Source organism: Octopus bimaculoides, chromosome 1 (genome assembly GCF_046866305.1).
Source record: "Octopus bimaculoides isolate indiv1 chromosome 1, ASM4686630v1, whole genome shotgun sequence".
Classification (NCBI taxonomy): domain Eukaryota; kingdom Metazoa; phylum Mollusca; class Cephalopoda; order Octopoda; family Octopodidae; genus Octopus; species Octopus bimaculoides.
Window position 1 is genome coordinate 61,135,281 of NC_142928.1, and position 24,064 is coordinate 61,159,344.

The 24,064-nt window shown below is 37.1% G+C and overlaps 1 protein-coding gene and 1 long non-coding RNA gene across 4 annotated transcripts in view; one reads left to right on the top strand and one right to left on the bottom strand.

Annotated features, from left to right (window-relative positions):
• LOC106871357 (uncharacterized) overlaps positions 1-24,064 on the bottom strand; it is a 365,175-nt gene that overhangs the window by 277,234 nt on the left and 63,877 nt on the right. For 2 of the 3 annotated variants that reach the window (XM_014917766.3, XM_014917765.3), the window contains exon 1: positions 6,887-7,274. The exons of the other annotated variant lie outside the window; for it this stretch is intronic. The gene's annotated coding sequence lies outside the window, so the exon portion shown is untranslated. Of the gene's footprint in view, positions 1-6,886; positions 7,275-24,064 lie in introns of those variants that run through there. 3 annotated transcript variants of the gene reach the window in all.
• LOC149137563 (uncharacterized) lies at positions 8,942-11,688 on the top strand. Its single transcript, XR_016241759.1, has 3 exons — positions 8,942-9,148; positions 10,953-11,025; positions 11,179-11,688. It is a non-coding gene; the product is annotated as an uncharacterized LOC149137563 (long non-coding RNA).

Consider the following 24,064-nt stretch of genomic DNA (forward strand, 5'->3'; position numbering starts at 1 on the left):
GAAAGGTTTATTGCAATTCCCTCAATATGTGTGTGTTTATGTGTGTTTATGTGTATTTGTGTGATTATATTTGACGGTAATTAGAAATTGTCGATAATGAGATATCAGTAATCTCTGATTGATATTTCCCGTGGAAATCAATGAGCCATTGTTGACGCAAGACTTCATGTTTATTCCCAGATATAATCCCGTTGAATCGACTCTTCGACTTACGTAATATATGTTATGTTAACGTGTAAAGGATTGCAATCCCAGATAACTCTTCTGCAATTCAAAATATGTGTTTAGAAGCACGAACCTAAATACAACCTGAATTTAATATAAAATCTAGTGTTCCTAATCAAACGCTCATACTGATAGTGGTTTTTTACGATGTTCAAAACAACTACAAACACATTATACATGGAACAGTCTGAATTATACATCGTTCAATAAATTCGCTTTGGAAGTGAAGATAGTTTCTAACTGTAACCGTAAACAAGGACATGCTCTTTGCGTTTCTGTGTTATTTACCTCTGTACATTTAAACAGATAGTCAGAAAAATATATTTTATTGAAGGTTATCTCAAAATGGAGGCGCAATGGCCCAGTGATTAGGGCATCGGACTGGCGGTCGTAGGATCGCGGTTTCGATTCCCAAACCGGACGTTGTGAGTGTTTAGTGAGCAAAAATACTTAAAAAGCTCCACGAGGCTCCGGCAGAAGGTGGTGGCAAACCCTGCTGTATTTTTTCACCACAGCTTTATCTCACTCTTTCTTCCTGTTTCTGTTGTACCTGTATTTCAAGGGGCCAATATTGTCACACTCTCTGTCACGATGAATCTCCCCGAGAACTACGTTAAGGGTACACGTGTCTATGGAGCCATACACACGTTAATTTCAGGAGCGATCAACTGGAACCCTCGCCGTCGTAACCGATATCAAAACACTTAGTTGTATATAATTTTGCAAACGAATATGATTAACTGTTGTCTTTTGATTATGTGTTGTCTTTTGATTTCTGGTCTTCTAGATTTTTTTTATTCAAGTCTTTTCTCGGGCTTGGGCCTGCACGCATGTACTGATTTTAGTATGTCAAAAGGACCCTTCCAAACATTGAGGTGTGTTCATACGACTAATATAGAATTATGTTGCGGTGAATACTTTGTTGTATCTGCGTGGAAAAATTAGTCATGCTTATTCAATCAAGCCTCTACACGTTTGTAAACGCAATATCAGATTTCTTTGTAGGGCTCGTGCTTGTCGTGGTAAGATTTATAATTTTAGTTACAAGAGCTGTAATCTGTGTGTCGATTGGACAGCTAATCGCATACATATCTTCCAAACCTATACATATATAGAGAGTTTATGTTACTTTTAACAGATTTCATTTACTAATATGTAGCCATGATGGTGCACCAGCTTGAATGTATTTAATGAATTGTCTCAACACCAATAATTATTTTAGTCGGTTTCTTATTTATAGATCTTTGTCCAACTTTTAAGTTACGATGGACTTTAGGCATAATAAACTGTAATATAAAATAACATTATATATATATATGTGTGTGTGTGTTTGTGTGTGAGAGTGTGTGTGTGTTTCTTCATATGTATATGCTATATATTTATACACTGGCACAAATATCATGGCCGTCCGCTCGTGACTGAGGAAGACCATTGTTGACCATCAGAAACATTGAGCGCTCTCGGACTAACTTATATTTTGCTCTTGCGGCTCCGTTAGTGGCTAATGAGCCCTGCTCTTGGCAAGTATACACGACTGCAAACATTGCAAACCAAGCTTTCCCCATTCACTACACCAGCAGTGCATTTTCGAGCATCACGCCACTTAAGTTCTTTATGTAGAATAGGTCCTTTCTCAAAAGTATCGACCCCCTCCTTAAACTGCTTCTTCCATGTTTGGCGATGACAGGCATTGCTCCTTTAGTCAGTCTCCTGCATATCTCAGGCCTTTAATGAGGACTTGACACAGGACCTGTCTTCAGGACCTGTGTGTCTGGAGTTTTTAAGGTCCAACCAACATTCAGAATGTGTCTGAGATATCTCTGATGAACTCGTTCAAGGACCCTTACATGACGTTTATAAAGGATCTATGTCTCGTATGAGTAAAGGAGCGATGTCAGTACACATGCACGGCACACATCATATATATATACATGAATACCTCCCACATACACATACTCGCATACATATGTATGCTGTTAATTGATATAACAGTTATGTGACTCTGAATCGTAACTATTATGACTTTGTTCATGATGGTGAAATGGAGAAGAACAATGAGTACGTGGAAAATGATGTTGATGTGTTAATCTCTTTGGAACCAGAATATATTGCAGTTCCTCTTGTATGATATGAAACTGTGTCCAAAGTTCATAAATCCACATGAAGTTTTACGCTAGTTAAAATTAGCAATAGTTATATTATTGAATTTTTAGCGTAGATATAAGGTCATATACATTTAGAAACATTTTAATAGAGATCAATACTTAACTGAAAATTATTTTATCGATCCTGGAAGGAAGGAGATCAAAGTTGAAGCTGATGGGATTTGAATTCAAAACGTTAGGAAGCATGACTACACATGGCAAGACTTTTTGTACGGAGTTCTACCTATTCTAAGATCCATCGCTTTTAAACAATACTAATATTGCAATCTAACGGAAGTTATCCATTGGTCAATTAGTCCGCTGAAAATAGTAAAACACCAACCTCAAATTAGAGCTCAACATTCGAGCAAAAAATAGATAAAGTGGTTCTAAATTTCCTACACAAGGAAGAAACATTGGATTGCTTTGACTAGAATTCCTTGGTCATAAGTGTACTACATGTGAGCTGGACTGGGGTTACCTATGAACAGCAACAGCAATAAAAATAGCTATTATATTTGTTGCGCTTCACCGATAATATACAGTTAATGAGATTGTAGTTGTGCCAACTGCACTATCGAGATCTGAAAGAACGTTTTCTGTTGTCCCTACAAGAAATGGCGAAGAAGTATCTTTCAGAACACACTCTGCCGTCTTTATAAACTTGGATAATAAATTATGAGAAGTAAGTAGATATTAAAAAAGATGGAATTTTTTTAGTAAAAAGGTATTTTATCATAAATCTTCTCGATCAGATTTCAGAGCGTAAAGAAGAGCATAAAAATGTGCATAAACTTTTGAGACAATAACTATAAAGGCCAAATATAACGGAAATATTAGCAATGGTCTCCTTGAAGCACAAAGCCACAATTTCTGCGTTGGAATAACCAGTGAGAAAAAATTAAGAGCGTACTTGGATTGGTGGAACGGGTTCTACATCTGTTCATTTCTGTACCGGACTTACTATAATAAAAGCAGCAGAGTTGAACTAGGATTCCACAAAAGATATCTCACAATAGATATAAGAAAACAAACATACATACACTCAGAATACAGGAATATTAATTTTTAACGTAGGCACATGTGTCACCTCTGAGTAATGCGTCAAGTTGATTATATCTATCCAAGTACTTCACTGGCACTTTGTTCTATCGACCTCAGAAAGGTCAATAAAACTGACCTTAGGGTGATTTGAACTCAAGACACGAGATAAATACCGCAAACCTCTTTCGATATGTTAACGATCCTGCCAAATTACAGTGTTAGAAATGTCAGCATTTCTGAAATATTTTAAGCTTGGGAATACAGCACAACTGGAATCTAACAACCGTCACAGATAACAGCTTGAGATGGCTCGTTCTCCTATTAGTCCGTTGTAGTTACGCGGCCATTAGAGGTTATGGGCAAAGCTGTGTAGTATTGAGTGTTGTATACTACTCTGATCTTCAGATAACATTGGTTAAAACAAAGCAGTCATAAAACATATCGAAAATTAAAAATTTAAGTGTGTGCATATATATATATATGTGTGTGTGTGTGTGTGTGTGTGTGTGTGTGTGTGTGTGTGTGTGTGTGTGTGTGTGAATGTGTGTGTGAATGTGTGAGCGCGTGCGCGTGTGCATATACAATCGCATGCACACCCACCTACCCACACACTATCCCGTTTTTAAAATTTGTCTTTCGTTTTGTTCCTTTACTCTGTTTTGCTGAAGACCTTGAAACAAAAGAAATGCTCTATCTTCAGATATTATACGACTTTATGTAAGAAGTATACGCGTATTTCTCATTAAATATGATTACTAAAAATTGATATTACCAAAATGAAAGAGTAAATATTTTAGCTAGTTAATATGTTTTTAAAAGTGCAACGAAAATTAGTTCAATAGAACGTGGTACAGCCGTGAACTAACGTAGATCTCTCGACTGAAACATTACAAAAATCCGAAGAACAATTAATTATATGACAACACAATGCATTGTCTCTACTAAGAAACAGATTTGTAACGCCTGACAGCTTTTGTGTGCTTGATAGAAGATACTGAATTTTTAAAAAATGTTGAAGAAAACTTTTAAAAACAACAATGAAGTTATAAGTAGGAAACAAAAACATTTATTCTGTCTCATCTAATCGTTTATTTAGAAGCAGAATATATATATATTCAACATAAGAAACAAAAAGAATATTTTTTTAAATATAAAATTTAAGACAAATAATAATTGTTTCAGAGAATCTGTTTCTAAAAAGAAAATAAAAAGTTAGCACCAACATTGATTTCTATAGTAAAAATTGATTACGATATTTTATATTTGAAAGTTACCATAACAATGGTTTATTTTTATTGAATACAATGGAAAATGTTGAAAATATAAATTTTGTTGTATTGCCTTGTATATGCAATAATATACGTAAATTGCTTACTTTTACTATTGTTAATCAATTATATACACATACACGCACACATATACGTACACTTATATAATATATATATATGTATATATATATATATATATATATATATATATATATATGAATATATATATGAATATATATATATATATATATATATATATATATATATATATATACATACACGCATACACACGAACAGCCCCACACGTATATTTAGATTTATACATAAAATGTATATATACATATATACATGGGTACTGATATACACACATATTTGTGTGATAAACTGAATGGTGGAATGAGGAAAGATACTGATATATCAGTCTATTATTTTCATTCAATCTGTACTGTGTCGTAGTCAGGAAGCGTTGATTAGAAATCCATGTATACTTGTTTGTTTTACATCTTGTCAAAAAAAAAAATAAAATAAAAAATAAATAACATGCGTTTATTTTCGTTCAAAACGTACACCGAATAAACTAAATACTGCAATCCATTTTATCTCTAGTTCTCTCGATACAACTCACCACCGCCCTTAATTAGTGATTTTTTGCAAAAGCTTGGATACACACTATCGGTGGAGGAGGATAATACCTTATTAAATTGACGTCAGTGCTTGTCTGTAACTTATTTACTCCAGAGAAATATAACAGAAAGTTCACCATGGTAGGGTTTGAACTAGTGTTGTAAAGTAACGCAACTGGTTAATGCAATTTTTTTTTTCGCTCTTTGCCGCAACAATAAAAAATCATAAAAGATTATGCCCTTCGTCATGGCTAGCATACTATTTGCATGATGTTGGTTCCGGTGACACTGGCACCCCGTCGGTTATGACGACAAGGGTTCCAGTTGATTCCGTCAACAAAACAGCCCTTCGAATGAAATTATCATACAACTGATGAAGAACTGCACAAGAACGCATATCCTTAACATAGTTCTCAAGGAGACTAGAGTGACACAGAATGTAACAAGGTTGACCCTTTGATTTACAAGTTCAACTGATTTTCGCCAGCTGAGTTGACTAGAACAATGTGAAATAAAGTGTCTGGTTGGAGGACTTAACCCACCGCCGGGTTTGGAGCCGAATTCCCTAACCACATAGTCACACGCCTTCCGGTGACATAAAATGCAGAGTCCAACCAACCATAGGGATATTCAAAACATAGAACCTTGAGTTATGAATTATGCATTGTATAGTAGATTAAGTCGACAACCTGTTTTTATTTTCAGCCCATATTCTGTTTATTTGGACTGGACACACAAGTACAAAGCTTTCCGTCTGCGGAAATTTAGTTCATCAAAAATGTTAACAAGATCAAATAAATTAGTTGTTGTTTTTGATTTGTTTACCATATGATCAAAATTATTCAACCACGGATCTTTCTAATTTTTTTAATTATCTAATTATGCCTGCGTTGATATAACAACATTTTTTTCCCAACGTGTCCATGGTTTTCTAAGACGGTAGGTTGTGATTTCAGGAAGATTTGGTTGCTATTTCTAGGTCGAACGACCATGTAAATATTCATTCACTGTATTAAATATTAGATATGATTGAATATTCTTTGTATTCAAGCACAAATTAAGGATATCTTTCAAAGTGTTCTAAACAACCATAATAATATTTATAAATAACTTGTATTTGAAATGATACTTTTTACAGGAAGAGAGTACAGATTTTATGAGAGGACACGTATTGTTCATTGAACGAAAACCAGTTGATCGATTAGTTTGCAATATTTACTTTTTCGCTCCCTTACAATGTAAGTTCGAATTTAACTGAGATCGATAGTTATCTGTTATACGTCCTGGGTCGGCAACACGTACAGCAGTTTTAGAATAATGATTAAATCTATTACAAAACACGAAGTTGCAAATAATGTATTCGTTATAGGTACTCACACACACATGTATGCGTATTGTTCTTAGTTGTGTTTACTTCTGTCTCTGCCTGTCTATCATTCACTCTCTTACCTTCTCATTCTGTCTCACGTACGAGCTTTTTTTTCATTGCACACCACAGCTTATGCACCATATCCCAACCTCTCTCTTTCTCACTTTCGATACACACATACACACACCGGTACACACACGTTTCACATCTTACCTGTTATGTATTCAGATGCTGCGTTCCATTCTTTCGTCCAGTCCTTTGCACATATTTTACAAGAGGTAGTCAACCGGTAAATTTTGTCCTCGTCTCGCTGATGAATTTAAAAATTACCTTCCGTTCACCCATTACGGAGAAGCGAGATATTTGATGATACTGAAAGAACTGATGGTGGTTGTGGTGGTGGTGATGGTGGTGTTCATGGTGGTGGCGCGGTGACTGACGCCTGTTGTTTAAGTGGCTCTAATAATGATGATGTTTATAAGGATGAGAACGAGAAGAAGAGGTGAAAGTGATTATGCAGATGTTAACTGCAATAATTGATTATGTTACCAACTATATAAGAACATATATAGACGATACATGCATAGGTATATATCTATAATCATATATATATATATATATATATATATATATATATATATATATATATATATATATATATATATATACAGTGGAGAAGAGAGTGGGTATTGAAGGGGAAATGGAAGTGATAGAGTAGGGAAGTCAAATGGGGAGACAAGGACGCTTTTAGTTTACGAAGAAATGATTATTTCGCTCTGCTGCAACTCGTGCAGAACTATGTAAGCATGTATGTTTATGTGTGTGTATATATGACAATGCACACACAATACGTAGGTAGATAAATAGGTAGTTTGATAGAGAGAGAGAAATAGAGAGAGAGAGTAGTCCTTCCTGTGTGGAAATTTATCTGTACATCTATGTATAAAACTGTATAAAGTGAAACGTAATATGTATATATATATATATATATATATATATATATATATATATATATATATATATATATATATATAGCCGGTATGGTGGCTCGTGTAAGTGTTCGTGTTTGTGTTTGTACGTACTAACCTATGTATGTGTATATGTGTGAATATGAAATTGTGTGTATATATTGTCTTCCAAACAGTAAAACACCTCCGAGTGTTAAGACAAAACTAAGAATAAAATAAAACTTTTTTCATCTTCTTCTTCTCCTCCTTCTTCTTAACAAAGATATAAAAAATGGAAATGAATGAAAGAACAAGGAAGCAATAACGGAAGAGAAATCAGAAATTAATAAAAGGCAAAAAAAAAAAAAATAATAAAGAACAAAAATTATTGGGAGTAAGAAAGAAATTGAGGAAGAAGCGAGTACGTGAGAGAAGGAGAAGCGAGGAAAAGGCAGAGAGATACGGAGAGAAAAACAAAAAAAAAAAGGAAGAGGGAAAGATTGAAGAATAAGAACCGAGGTGGAAGTTGCACTGGAGTCTACTATGAACAGCGTGTTTGGCTCATGGTCGGCTGTCTTTCGCGTCGTCAGTCAGTCTGACTGTCTGTCGATTGGTCGGTCTGAGAGAGTATTGTAGTGTGTGCGTGTTTGTGGTGGTGGTAGTGGGGGGGGTGAACATAGTGGAAGCTGTATGTATGTGGGTTTGTATGTGCGTTTGTATGTGTACGCGAACACGTATGTTAGTGTGACGGTGTTTTGATGATAGTGGCGATGATGACGATAATAGCAACGGTATGTATAATTTCTACATATGTATGCATAGGTAAAAAGGTAATACATGCACACACACACACACACACACACACACACACACACACACACACACACACACACAGAAACAACCCCCACGGACAGGCAAACACACACACACACATATATATGTGCGCATGCGTGCGAGTGAGTGTGAGCGTGCGCTTATTTATATTTATATGTACAAACACTCGCGCGCGCAGATATATATATGTGCGCGTGTATAGTTTGTGTCTGTGTGTTTGTATGTTTACAGAAATATATGTAAGAAATAGGAATACAAGAAAATGAAGAAAACGAAGAGGAAGAAGGAAAAGAAGAAGGATGAGGTAGATGAGGAAGGAAAAGAAAAAGAGGAGGAAAGAAAAATTGATGATAAAGAAGTAAAAAAGAACAAAAAAGAACTATATTTGTGAGAGGAAGCTTCTATGTTTCTCTATGTGTGGGTGTGTATATATATATATATACATATATATATATATATATGTGTGTGTGTGTATTTCCAAGATCTGCTTGCCTGTCTGGCTGTCTTCTCTCACTGACAAAACTGCGTTGCCTGTTTTTCTTTTTGTTTTTAATATCTTACAATGGAGATATTCAGTGTTAACGTCGCCAGGCAAGCAAAAGTAATCTGTTGCAGGGAAACAACAACAGCAACAACAACAACAACAACAGGTGAAGTAAAGGAGCCAAACAGAATAACAAAAATATACAAAGAAGTAAGATAAACTTAAACCATGAAGGTAAAACACACACACATGTATGTATATATATGTATATTATGTATGTATATATATATATATATATGTTATATATATATATATATATAATATGTATATTATGTATGTATATACATATACATATACATATATATATATGCGTATATATATATACATATATATATATACACATATATGCGTATAAATATACACGCATACATTTATGTGTGTGTGTGTTTGATTGTTGTGTGTGTGCAACAGACTGCAAAATAACGGAAAATAGTGAGTGAAACCTCAACGCTTTTGGAACGGAGAAGCGTGCTTCTTATACTCTCCCTTCAGACAGACACAAACAATTTATGTTTGAGCAGGTACACGTGTGCGTGCGTGCGTGCGTGCATGCGTGCGTGCATGCGTGCGTGCGTGCGTGCGCGTCCGCTCGTCCGTGCAGACACACGAATATACGGTCACGAATTTTAGAAGTTCAATTCGAAACTATGTAGTTTACCTTCCTGAATGAAATTTGGCAGTTAGAATCTGTGAGAAAATCCGTTTTCCGTATGCGTGCACGTGAGTGCGTGTGTGTGCGTGCGTGCATGAGTATGTGTGTGTTTGGGTAGGGTCTAAGGTTGTCTTTTGTCAGTGCATATGCTTCTGCTCTTCCTTTATGTCATGTATTCTAGCGGTTCGACAAAGAGATTCAATATAATAGCTTGGGCTGTGGCTATGATCATATAACCTTTTAATGGGAAGGGAAAAATTCCTTATGGGTGTATTATTCATGGTAAATATATACAGTGCATATTCACAGACATATAATGCAGTATGTTTAAAAACTTCTTTTAAAGATGATACATGCCATTAAAATGTAGATAAAATTTCTCGGTGTATTTTTGTACCTACATCAAGGGAGATAATTCCAATAGCATAATCTAAATTTACAGACCATGAAAACAAAGTAGTGGAACATGTAACATCTTTCATGTGATGACCACCAGACAGGCATAGATTTTAAGGAGATTTTCACGCCGAAAATTTGATACTGCCTCCTTCATCAGAGAGTATATTATTCAGGGTTCACATTTCGTGCAACGTTGTTATATAGGTCTAGATCATCATTTATGAAAATTATTCTTTTACTCTTTTACACATTTCAGTCATTTGACTGCTGCCATGCTGGAGCACCGCCTTCAGTCGGAGGAATCAACCTCAGGACTTATCCTTTGTAAGCCTAGTACTTATGCTATCAGTCTCTTCTGCCGAACCGGTAGTTTTCGGGGACATAAACACACAAACATCGGTTGTCAAGCGATGGATGAGGGAAAAACGCACGATATATATATATATATATATATATATATATACACACACACACGTTTATATATATATATATATATATATATATATATATATATATATATATATATATATATATATATATATATACACGACGGGATTCTTTCAATTTCCATCCACCGAATCCAATCATAAGTGTTTGATTGGCCCGAATATATATATAGTAGAAGACACTTGCCCAAAGTGGGACTGAACCCGGAAATATGTGAGTGGGAAGCAAGCTTCTTAAGGTTAAGGAAGTTGCTAAGTTTGTTAGTTTCACAAGCTGCGCTTGTCATAATCTGTTTTCATTTGAGATCTTTCAGAAAGGGTATGTTTATGCAGATGGAATGTAATTTTTGGCACGCATCATTGATCGTTTTATTTTTGCGAATTTTGAGAAATCCGTACAAGAAATTGGTTTTGAATATAAAAATTTGTTACTCTTTTACTCTTTTACTTGTTTCAGTCTTTTAACTGCGGCCATGCTGGAGCACCTTTCTTTATTAGCTAAGCCTTTTCCTTGCTTGTTTATGAGAATGGTAAGTTTAGTCATTTTTTCCGTTTTTTTTTTGGTGGGGGGGGTCTTGAAGTAGAATTGATGCAGCATTTTTGTATTGTTCAATATTCATAATGGCTATAGAACTTCCCTTATCAACTTCTTTATAACTATTAGATTGTTTTGTTTCTTTTAGGTCGTATGTGGTTAGTATCCTTACCTCAGTGAACTACGGGATGAATCTCATATTTTGTAGAAAATTAAGAATAGCAGAACTTTTCGATAAAGAAAACATTCACCAATGCATTATGCAAAACAAAAGCGATTAGAACCCAACAGAAGGAAGCAAAAAAACACAAGACATATTTTGTAAGGATCTTCCAGTTCCTAAGCTGAATCCAACATTAGCCGAAGAGAATGGAAAACTATTTCTCTCTTTTCTAACTGTCATAAAATACATTCAATGGAGAAAAGCTTTTTATGTCAATTTCTCGCGCGACTGACGCATGACTTTAATACATGAACGTTGACCAATGAATTTGTATGTTATTTGATAGCGGTCTGAGCCATAAATCTACTTCTAAAATAAATGACGTAGCTCCATATAATATACACTTTTGAAAATCTATGGTGAAAGCAGTAAAGTGTTTTCCTATATTTAAAAATATGATTAGAATCTAATTAGTTCTACTATGCTCTCAGTACATTTTCGACGTGATTTCTTCTATTCCTTCCCTTGTTTAGGATTAATTATAATATATATAAATAAAGCGCTTCCTTTCAAGTTGCTCTGCGATCTTTTCGTCATCTGACAGGTGGCACAGTGTGCACCTGGACAGGTACTGCCGATTTGATGGAGGGAGTGGGCTTATGTGAACATAAAACATTTGATCACTATAAACAAATCAGAGTGTGGTTGTTTGGCAAGAAATTTAATTCTTTATTAGCCACAAGGGCCGACATAGAGGAACAGTACAGGACAGACAAGAACAGTTAGGGGTCTACAACAGGGTTGAATGGGCGAATGGAAGAATAAAAAGAAATAAAATAAAAATTAGACATGGTATAAGGATGAGACAAGATGAAATGTTGAGCGTGAAGACCCTACAAGCCACGACCCAGCACTACTCTCACGCAGGAGACTACGGTTATACGTTCAAGTTGGCCACATTCATGCTCGGTGATCGCACCACTTGCATCCATCTAGTCCTGAACTCACGCAGCGGTAACAACTCTCTCTCTAGCCATATTCTTCTTTTCAGGTGATATGTAAAATAGTTTATTAAACCATGGCCTGCGAGAAAGTTGCCTGTCTTAATTATTTTCACTCTCGTCAACCACACGGCCTTTTCGTTATAACCACCAAGCAGTGAAAACTTGCCTACCTTTCCTGGCCAAAGGAAGGAAGTGGGACAATCTTGATGACGGAATAAGTTGACAACTGCACTCCTCTCAGACGCAACAGCAGGTATTCTACGTAAATCCATAGATCCGAAATCAACGCACACTGTACGATAGCGTGCAGAACAGTTTCGTTGCTCTGTTCGCATCTCGGACATGTTCGTGTGTCTGCACATCTTGGCCTGAAGTGTTTATCGCGAACAAGCAGAGCTCCTCGGTAGCACTGCCAGGGCAGGTATTTCTGGTAGTTATCCATGGGCCCCGGTCCAAATGTCCTCCAGAAGAGACTGGTGAATTGACTTTCATCGAAACCTAGAGTCTCCCCCAGGACATCGTCGCACTTACCAGCTACCAACCCTGTATAAAAGTACGAGCTGGAGTCCTCGCTGCTCGCAGTGCCCGTTCGGCCGAGAAGCGAGAGAGCCAGGCGGCACTCGGCCTGCCAAGCACCCAACCTTGGTCTACGTTTGATCCACGAGTTCAGTTCATTAAATGAGTTGAACTGTGTGAAGACTACTTTCAGGAAGGGCGACCACACCTGTTTACTGTCTAGGTAGAGCTGGAGATGTCTTAGACTTAGCGTATGTCTGCACATTTTCAGCCAAGGCATGCCCAGCCCTCCATTTAGTGTTAGTTGACAGCAAGTAGAGCGTCTGACCAGTGGACCTCTGTCTCTCCACAAAAAGCGGAAAAGTAGGCGCTCCAGCGTGAACAGACACGAATCTGGGCAACGCCTGACGGTTAAGCAGGAAGTGATTACGGATGCAATAAATACATTCGCTACCTCAACCCTCCCTTTCAGGGAAAGTTTCCACTCGGCCCATTTCTGGGTGAGATTGGCCACCCTGCTCGTAACCTCATCCCAGTTTCTCTCTATTTGGAGATCCAGGCCGAACCAGCTCCAAGCAATTTCACCGGGCCATGTGTCCAATCTCCAACGACATTGATAGGTAGCATCGGCCTGCCTCTTCAGGTGCTGAGCTGGAGGCCGACCGACTTATCACGGTATATTTTTGCCCTTGATACCTCTTCGCACTCCTTAATGCATCACCTACTAGATGCAGGTGTCCGTTACTGGATACGATGACGGTGGTGTCGTCCGCATACGATGCTACTGTCCTTCTGCACCCCAGATTACGCGGGACGTTCCTCAAGATCTCCAATTTCTGTAGTAATGGCTCGAGGGACAGAACATGCAGAAGGGAGGATAGCATACATTCTTATCGGACCGAACGCACAATGCTGAACGGCTCTGAAAGATGACCGCTCATCCGAACTATCAATTTAATGTTGCCGTTTAAGGCGGTGATCCAACCGCGGAAGTCCGGGCCAAACCAGGCCGCTTCGAGGACTGCCGCTAGATAGCGATGGTCCACCCTACCGAATACTTTAGACTGATCTAAATGTATCAGTATCCCTCCCATGCTAGGATTGTTAACCATTCTGTCTATGGTGTAGTGTACGAAGCGGAGGTTGTCGTGGATCGTTCTGGATGGGATGATGCACGTTTGCGCCCTCCCAACCAGTTTCTCGACGACAAGAATCAACCTCTTTCCTAGCACCTTGGCCAAAATATTCAGCTGTGCATGAAGCAAATTGATGGACCTAAAGTTATCTATAACTTCCGCCTTGTTTGGGTCCTTTCTTAGCAGCATCACTGCTCCTAGGCTCACAGAACTAGGAATGAGCCCATTCTGTTGCCAGTTGGCGTAGATATTTGCCAGTAGGTTCGCAAACAAGTCTGGCATATTACAATAGAACTCATAGGGCAGACCATCTAGACCCGGCGACATGCCCCCAATGCAGTCCAATAGGGCCTCTTCTACCTCCATAGATGTGATCGGCCTTTCACAGCACTCCACCTCCTGCGCTGAAAGTTGCGTCATACCATCTAGGAAGTCCGAGGAGTCCATCTCGCGATCCGGCCTACCACTCGTCTCGAACAGCTGTGTGAATTGCTGGTGAAGGTCCTTACAAATTTTGTCGGGTACGTCAACCGTGCATCCATTTTTGTCAACCGAAGACCATATGGTGGCTTTATTGCGACGTTGGGTCTCTAATACGCGAGCCCATCAGGCGACATTGATTCCCTCTTGTCTCATAGCTCGTAACTTAACTCTGACAATACAACCTTCGTGCTTGGCATAGAGGTGTTGTTCTAGGGCAAATCTCGCTGCCAACACGTTAGAAGAATTGCAAGATTTTAGAGCCTCTCCTAGAGTGCTAAGTCCCTTTCTATTCTATTTTTTCTAATGCTAAAACTTCGCTATATTTACCTGCCTCAAATTTAATGTCTCTTTTTAGGGCGTACCGCCAGTTGTTATTGCTAACGGCTCTTGTTAACGCCCTTTTCACTAATTCTCTAATCAGGTCACTTTAGGCTTTGCATGCCAGGGGTGACGTGTTTAGCTTCCAGTAACCGGGGCCCTGTCTACAAAATCTATCTCAGTCAAGCTTACAGATCACAAACTTGTGATCCGTATAGCTGACGATCTGGAAATGTGGACAACTAAGGCTAGATTTGTCAATTAACGTAATGAATACGCCATCTAAGTAGGATCTGGGAGACCCAGAGCTGTTGGTCCATGTCTCCATAGGAGCATTCGTGTGATCCATTATAAACCTATTAGCCACTTGAAAGTGACTGAGCAGTGTAGTGAGGTAAGTATTACCTTTTCCATTTGGAGTTCAGCCAACACAACCCAGCACAATTCACACGTGCATCTAGGATTGTGTTAAAGTTACCAACTAACACTAACTTGCGAGACGTCCCAAAGAAAGCTTCTAGACGTTTGAAGTAGTTGGATTGCCCCATGTCGTTTGGGGCATAAACTTCAGCCAGTGTGAAGGCGCTGCCACTGCTATGTATCGCGTCCACGACGACCAACTTTTCTTCTGGGTCCATAAAGATTGTCTTGATTTCTGAATACAGGCGTTTCCGGAATAAAACCACAATACCTCCGCGTCCTCTAGGCTGCCTTGGAAATATGTAGATCATATAACCATCGAAAAGGGAAAAAAACCTTGTGACCCGGTCAGCCGGCTTTTACTCTGACTTCCTACTGAGTTATCGTTTAGCAAGCGCGCTTGCTTCCAATACGAAAGGTGATATTCAAGGATTTTCGTTTATGTGTTTTGTTAATTGTTTGTTCTTTCTGTTGATTGCCGTGATGTTGATGACAGATTCTGGAGTATGAGGTTCAGGTGTGTGTGTGGGTGTGTGCTTGTATTGTGATGTGTGTCTGTGTGGTGGAAGGGGTTCGAGGAAAAGTTTTTCTTTTCCTTCTTTGTTTTTAGCTACCTCTTCCCATTCCTGATCTGTTGTGGTGTTGTCTTGCCTTTTTGTGGTAGTGACTGTGCTGGATGTTGTGGGGTTTTGCTTGATGGTGCTATCCGTCGGGGTGTTACATATTTTAGTCTCTGATGCGGGGTTTATTGGTGGTATTGGTTTGGTGTTGGATTCCTTGGCCAGGTGTTTTGGGGGCACGTCTGGTGAAGGGTGGCCCGTTTCTGGGTTATCTAAATCTCAAGATCTTCTAATGTGGCCCTTTTGAACACAGTTGTAACATCTGTGCCATCGACCCTCCACCATGACTCGAAGGGCTCTGCCATCTGGTAACTTTATTAAGTCGGGAATAATTTCGAGGTCCTGTTGTGTGACCCGTATTATTATTTCGAGGCCTTGGCCCCACCAGTTTTGTTGGTGCAGTTTCGTGACCTGCAGTATGGAAACGCTATCTTCCAAATCCAGCAACACAGTGGCCACGAGCCAAACCGCGGCAATTTTAGATGTGCGTTTACCCATATAAGTGGGCAGTAGCACCAGTCCGTTGGTTTTCAAAGGCACTGTGGAGTGTTCATTTGCTTCTTCTTCGGAAGCGAACCTTACCTCCACAGTGCCGTATATTTTACCTCTTGCTACGTATTCGGTATCGCCCTAAATGGGCTGCAGGCATTTTTCTATGGTTTCCTTTAGGATATGCTCAACTTTTATCGTTTTTAGTGAAAGAGTTCTAAATATTATTGTTTTCGTGGCAGTTTATTGCATTATCTCTCCAGGTGGGGTTACATTTATATTATTCCCTTCACGCTTTGCTAAGTTTTTATATTTTTCTAGGTCAAGTTGATTAATTTTCAGGTTTTTCTGGTTTATAGTTGGCACCGACGCGAACCCACGTCGGTTTGGTTTGCTCAATTCATTTTCATTGTCAGTAAATTCTTTTTTATTGTTGTACTTTTGGGTTCCTTTGTAGCATTTGACGTATACTTTGGGGGTTTTTTCTGTGTTTACTTCCCCCTGTTCGCGACAGAGAAGAGCTGGAAACATTTCTTGACACATCTCGTCAAGTTTGCTGATACTGAGGTGCGTTGTCATTGATTTGGCTGGAAGCTAAAATTTCAAAAATATGTAAATAAATTACACGAGAAAAAGTTGCAAAAATATTCAATTTGCCCTTACATGGGGAAATTCTAGACTCGATACTTCCCCTGATAAGCAGGTTGAGAGTCGATAACACACAAAATTTACAAAACTATCACAATTCAGGTAAGACAAATGGCAGAACTCATGAGAGGGAAAAAAAAACAAAAACACGTCCGTTCGATAAGAAATTGTCGTACCCTCATACGTTGTCGAACGATGGGAGAGTCCTTGATGACATATATGTATATACATATATATATATATATATATATATATATATATATATATATATATATATATATATATATATATATGTGTGTGTGTGTGTGTGTGTGTGTGTGTGTGTGTGTGTGTGTGTGTGTGTGTGTGTGTGTGTGTGTGTGTGTGTGTGTGTGTGTGTGTGTGCGTGCGCGTGCGTGTGCGCGTGCGTGTGCGTGTGTGTGTGTGTAAATTTAACAAACTCAGGAAAATAATTCCTTCAAATGGGTGTGTGAAACCTCTAATTCACGTCAGTGGAAGACCATATATATATGGGCATAATGCAAGTTACAAATATTAAATTAAATAGAAGGATACAATTGACAATCCAATAATTTATTTATATTATAACATAATATATTATGAATATAATATAACGTAATATAACATAAACAATGACCACGCTTAAATATAAGGGAATTATTCATATATCAATATATATATATATATATATATATATATATATATATATATATATATATATATATATATATATATCAAATAATAAGCAACACGGATTTCAAAAGTGATTGCAGTACGCACGTTTCATGCTACTTCAATTTATTTAAGTAATGTGAGCATTACCTTAAATGCAATATGAAGAGCAATCTTCAGCTGCACGAAAAAATGTAGAAAAAAAGACATATTACAAATGTGGCAACATATTAAAACCAAGTGGGAGAGAGCAGAGGAAGAATATAAAAGTATTAGAATCTAGAGGTTTCACTGGTCATAGTAGTATCAGGTCATTTTATTACTATCAAAATGTTGAGGAATTAATGTTGAGGAATTATAGCCCTAGGTATATGGGTCAAATATTTGACCCATATACCTAGGGCTATAATTCCTCAACATTAATTCCTCAACATTTTGATAGTAATAAAATGACCTGATACTACTATGACCAGTGAAACCTCTAGATTCTAATACTTTTATAGCCTTGTCCATGCATACTGCTTACACCTTCCCTCTCTTTAGAAGTAATTGTCCCTTTGCTATCACCACTAGATAAGAAACAATAGAATTCTGAGACAGTTAAAACTTTTGTCTAGAATCAATTACTAGCCTGATAGACCCTGCTATGTCAAGATGGACTTATATATTCTTCCTCTGCTCTCTCCCACTTGGTTTTAATATGTTGCCACATTTGTAATATGTCTTTTTTTCTACATTTTTTCGTGCAGCTGAAGATTGCTCTTCATATTGCATTTAAGGTAATGCTCACATTACTTAAATAAATTGAAGTAGCATGAAACGTGCGTACTGCAATCACTTTTGAAATCCGTGTTGCTTATTATTTGATTTTAATCACCCATCCTTTTGGGATGTGATATTCGGGTGCCTTCGCATAAGTACCATATTCAAGCCTTGAATATATATATATATATATATATATATATATATATATATATATATAAGTCGAAACAAATTGTTGGCTTTTGATGTTTTAATACTTGTTTATCTTATATTATGTTATATCATAATATAAATAAACTATTGGACTGTCAAATGTATCACTCTATTTAATATTATCGTTGTGTGTATGCATGTATGTATGTATGCATGTATGTATGTATGTATGCATGCATGTATGTATGTATTTATGTATGTATGCATGCATGTATGTATGTATGTATGTATTTATGTATATATATATATATATATATATATATATATATATATATATATATATATATATACATATATATATATATATATATATATATATATATATATATATATATATATATATATATATATATATATATATATATATATATATATATATATATATATATATATATATATATATATATATATATATATATATATATATATACATATATATATATATGTATGTATGTGTCTGTGTGTGTGTTCTTATATGGGTGATCAAGACGGTCATTTTGCAGCTCTGTGTTCATATGTAAGATCCTACAGCGTAGCTAGAAGGTACTACGGAACGAGTTCAAGTAAGAAAAGGACTTAATTATGAAAGTTGATGAGAATCGCCAGCGATTTGTAGAATACAATGAACAATTATATCATTAGAGATGGATTGCGCTATCTATGACTGCCTACTTGTGTGGTGTCAGATTTAGGAAATACAGAGTAGAAGTGGTTGCGGCATTGGAAAGGGAAACAGAGAGAGTTTCATCGCGGACATGGTAGAAGCATATGGAAGATGTTTCAAAAGTGGTTGCAAAGAAGAAATCGTCAATGAATATTAAAAGCAACTAGCCTCTCCATGGTTACAGTTACACCCAATATAGTGTAGTGATTTCATGGATAACATGGGAAATAGCATACTACAGTGTAGGCCAGAATAACTCTGACATTCGCTGGTAGTAATATTGCTGAGATTACACAGAGACACACCCACACTTGCATACATGCGTACGTACATGCATAGTACGTACATTCATGTGTGTGTGTGTGTGTGCGTGCGTATTGGTTGCTTTGTATATGATAACATCCATTCTAAAAGGATAATCAAACTGGTTGGTGTATACTAATTACAATATCAAATGTGAATGAAGCAAAGGTGAAATGTGAAGGGAGTCGATTAAAAGGATTTCCAAAGCAAAGTTAAAATAAACCGAAACAAGACAGCACACCTCTGCAACTGACGATTTACAACAGTTAATAATAGCTAAGGTGAAAAAGGTTTAGACGATGAACATAAAATATTTTATGAATGGAAGAACAGGAGGTATAATGTCTAAACACAATAGGTGATGCACGCGCTATACAGGGATATACGCTTTTGTTAGAGATGAAAGATGTGGTCGGCGCTTAGTATTTCTGTGAAAATAATGCGAGCTGTTTTCTGAATGACAGTTCAGTAATGGTGTCTTTTCAGAAAAGTATGATAGTCCTTCAAGAAATAATAATTGCAAGGGCTGCTATTGCCCTGATATGATTTAACTCCAACAACGCTCTTTTCAAGAGGATAGGGTATTCGATCATCCTTTTAAGACCAAATGTATGAAATGAAAGAAATTTATTTTTGTGGTATGTTTAATGAAATATCTGTGTATAAATGAAATCGTGATTTAAATAGTTTTGCGGTTAAAGCGTTTCGTTTCGTTCCTTTTGGAAGTTTAATTTCGGTACGCAATATTGTTAGGCATGTAGATTTTCGAAGACAGTTGCACAGGAGGCGTTTTCACAGATAATGGGTTTGCTTTCTAAGTTTAAACGTTTCATGCTAAGCAATTTACGATCAAATATCGGTGGAATTTTCACAGTAGTAGACTATAAGGGGATTGTAGCAGGGAAGAGCAATACTGTTCTCTGGTTAGCTGTCCGCGAGTGAATTTAATGAAAGGTAGGTGCAAGTGATGGAATGTTAAGAGCAGGGTGTGATCGTTCTACATATAGACCTGTAGGTAGAAGAGCGACAATTAGAGAGACGCTTGTCCTGAGTTTTCAAGATGACATTGAATCTGTAGATTTTATGTGGCACTAAAAAGTACTCATGTCTCAGGAGAATGGTATCATCATAATTTATTATTTGTAATGTATACATTTATTTTTTGTGATTCTATTTTATCCGCTCCAATCTCCATGTATCCTTGCCTCATTTTATGTATCTTTGATTGCCGCTCTAATCCTTTGCCACCATGGCTGGATAAAATATGCTGCAGGATTACTTCTGTCTCTACACGTACTGAGAACCTACAGCAAGGAACTTTATCTTTTCTTTTGGAGTTGATAAAATAAAGTTTCTCCAGTCAGTCGAACGCATCGACGTATTCCAGAAAATTGATCTACAAATTGCCGGGCATACTTTTGTCTTAATTCGAAACAACAACAGCAACAACGATTACTACTACTACTACTACTACTACTACTACTACTACTACTACTACTACTACTACAATAATGATGATAATATGCGTATGACATGGTCCCCATTCCTGGATTTTAGAAAGTACAGGTATCTGGTAACATATCAAGGGAGACCAATGAAAAACTAGAATACAGAGGTAACTTGATAGGGAAATTTTTTAGGGAGAGTTAACATCAGGAGTGGCATATTTGAAGGGGCTAGCCTATCAGCATTGCTGTCTGTAATTTGTATGATACTCCTCACACAGATACTACGGAAAGTGACATCGGGATACACCTTGAAAAGTGGAGGAAAATTAAATTATCTGTTATATATGGAAGATTTAAAGATCTTTGGGAAGATCGAACGTGTAATAAATGGCCTAGTTTCAACAGTGCAGATATTCAGTAAGGATAACGGAATGGAATTTTGGAACTCAAAAGTGGAGTATGCTGATAAAACAAAAAGGAAAAAAGGCAAAGTAATGTCGCCTAAAGGTGTAGAGTACAGAATGGGGAGAAAATTAAGGATCTTTAGACTAATGGATATAAATATCTGGGGATCTTGGAATACAACAAAATCAAGGAAAATGAAATGAAGGAAAGCTTTAGGTGAGAATATCTCAGAAAAACCAAATTAATTGTGGGAAGTAGACTCAATGAAAAAAAAAGCAAACAAACAAACAAGATCAGGGGAATGAACACATAGGCTGTTTATTAAATGAGATACGGTGCAGGTATTGTTAAGTTCATAAAGAATGAGCTTGACGAAATGGATAGGAAAACCAGAAAAGTGATGACAACAAGGAACTACACCTGAAAAGCGATATTAACAGACTCCATGTACCTAGGAACAGGGGAGGAAGAGGCCTCATAGGATGCAAGATGTGTGTTGTCAACGAAAGGAATAGTCTGGGATGGTACTTCAAAGAGCAGTGTAAATCCTTGATTGCCGATGTCAGAATTAACAATATAGTACCTACTAAAAATGTGATGCTCCCACAAGAACTTAAGAAAGAAGATGAAGATGAAAGAGGAAACAATTGGAAAATGAAACCACTGCATGGGCAATACCTCAGAGAAATCGAAGGAAAATACATGATCAGCACTTGGAGCTGGCTAAGAAAAGTGACCTGAAAGGATGCAGTGAGAGATTGATATGCAGCGCCCAGGAACAAGCTCTGAGAATTAATTACACCAAGTTCCAAATAAATAAGAGTAGCGAATCGCCTCTTTGCAGGATGTGTGGCAGCAGAAATGAAACAATCTCACAGATTGAGAGTGAGTGTAGCAACCTGGCCCCAAAGCACTATAAAAGAAGGCATGATAACGTGGCTATGTGAAAAGTCCGGCCTGAACAGAGCACGGAAATGATATGAACATAAACCATAAGGAGTCACCGAGAACAAGGAATATAAGATACTGTGGGATTTTACAATCCAGTCTAACTCCCTAATCGAGTCTCGGACACCAGATATTACTGTGGTAGGTATCGGAAAAAAGGAAACCAAAATTATAAAATAAAGCAATACCTGGGGATTCCTGCATAACTGACAAGAAAAAACAAGAAAAGATTGAAAAATACAGGCTAACAAAAGACGAAATTGCGAGAATGTGAACTCTGAAGAGAGTGCCTCTCATTCCAGTGTAATTGAAAAACAAGTACCAAAGCTTATAGTGTGTGGAAAGAGACGCTGTGAAACCTCTGAGAGCAGGCTGTTGTCCGCTTTCACAGAATGTACCAGGGCAAACAAGTTTGAGCGCTCTGAGATGTAAACAACAATAACAACGAAGATAATGATGATGATGATGATGATGATGATGATGATGATGAGGATGATGATGATGATGATGATAATAATAATAATAACAATAATAATAATAATAAATTTTGCATGCCCAGCTAAAAACAAGGTATCCGATAAGGAAGAAAGAAAAGTCAAGAGATATGACAGGTTAGCTTGGGAAGTTAAGCAGTTGTGGTCAATGAAAAAAGGTAGCAGTAGTACCAATAATTGTCGGGGACCTAGGTACAGTGATCAAAAATTTCGCGAAGTGCATGGAACAGATAGGGGCTGCAGTAAGGGTGGATCACTTGCAGAAAACAACACTGCTTAGGGCCTCTCGTATACTCTGGAAGGTGTTACCTTAGTTCACTGGTAGCGAACAGCTGACACCGTAGTACATCTCCAGCGTTAGAAGCTGTGAAAAGGCAATGATAACATCATCATCATCATCAACAACAACAACAACAACAAGATCAACAACAACAACAATGATAATAATAATAATAATAATAATAATAATAATAATAATAATAATAATAATAATAATACAGCAAGAAAACTATTAGAAAACAACCACCATACGACTACAGAAATACCTACTTAAGAAGCAAGGAGAACTGATACAAATAGCCACAAAACACGAACAAAACGAAAACTTATATGCACTCTTTTAGGAAGTTGACATACTGAAAACCAAACTAATACTGGAACAGCAACGGATCATGATAAAATGATAGCAAGAAAAGCCCCTTCGTGACAAATACTGGGTTAAACTAAACAGAAAAGAAATAGACAAAGCAAAACCCCAACAATGGCTGAGAAGATCAGGACTCAAAGCAGAGACTGAAGGATTTTTCATTGCAGTACTAGATCAAAGCCTTCCCACTAGAAATTAACAAAGACATGTGATGAATAGAAATACAAATAACTGCAGAATATGTGGAGATGGAGAAGAAACAAAAAATCATATTGTCTCTGGCCGCCCAGTCCTGGCTAAGAAGGAATATATTCACAGACATGACAGAGTTGGAACCTATATACATCGAAGCTATGCCAACACTATCTAATAACAAAGAAAAATCATGGTATAGGCAGACACCAGAAAAGGTCACAGAAAATGGGAAAATATCATCGAGAAAAAAATGCTTTCTAATCAATGTATCAATACCAACAGATGACAATGTTTCCCTAAAATAAAGGAATAAACTTTCAAAATACAAAGATCTGGAAATAGAGATAACTCGAATGTGGAGTCTAAAAGCAAACATTTTCTATCATAGTAGGTGCATTACGTATGATAAAAAATTATTCAGCCAAATACATATCAAAATCACCAGGACTAACAAGTATATGTAAAATACAGAAAATAGTACTACTAG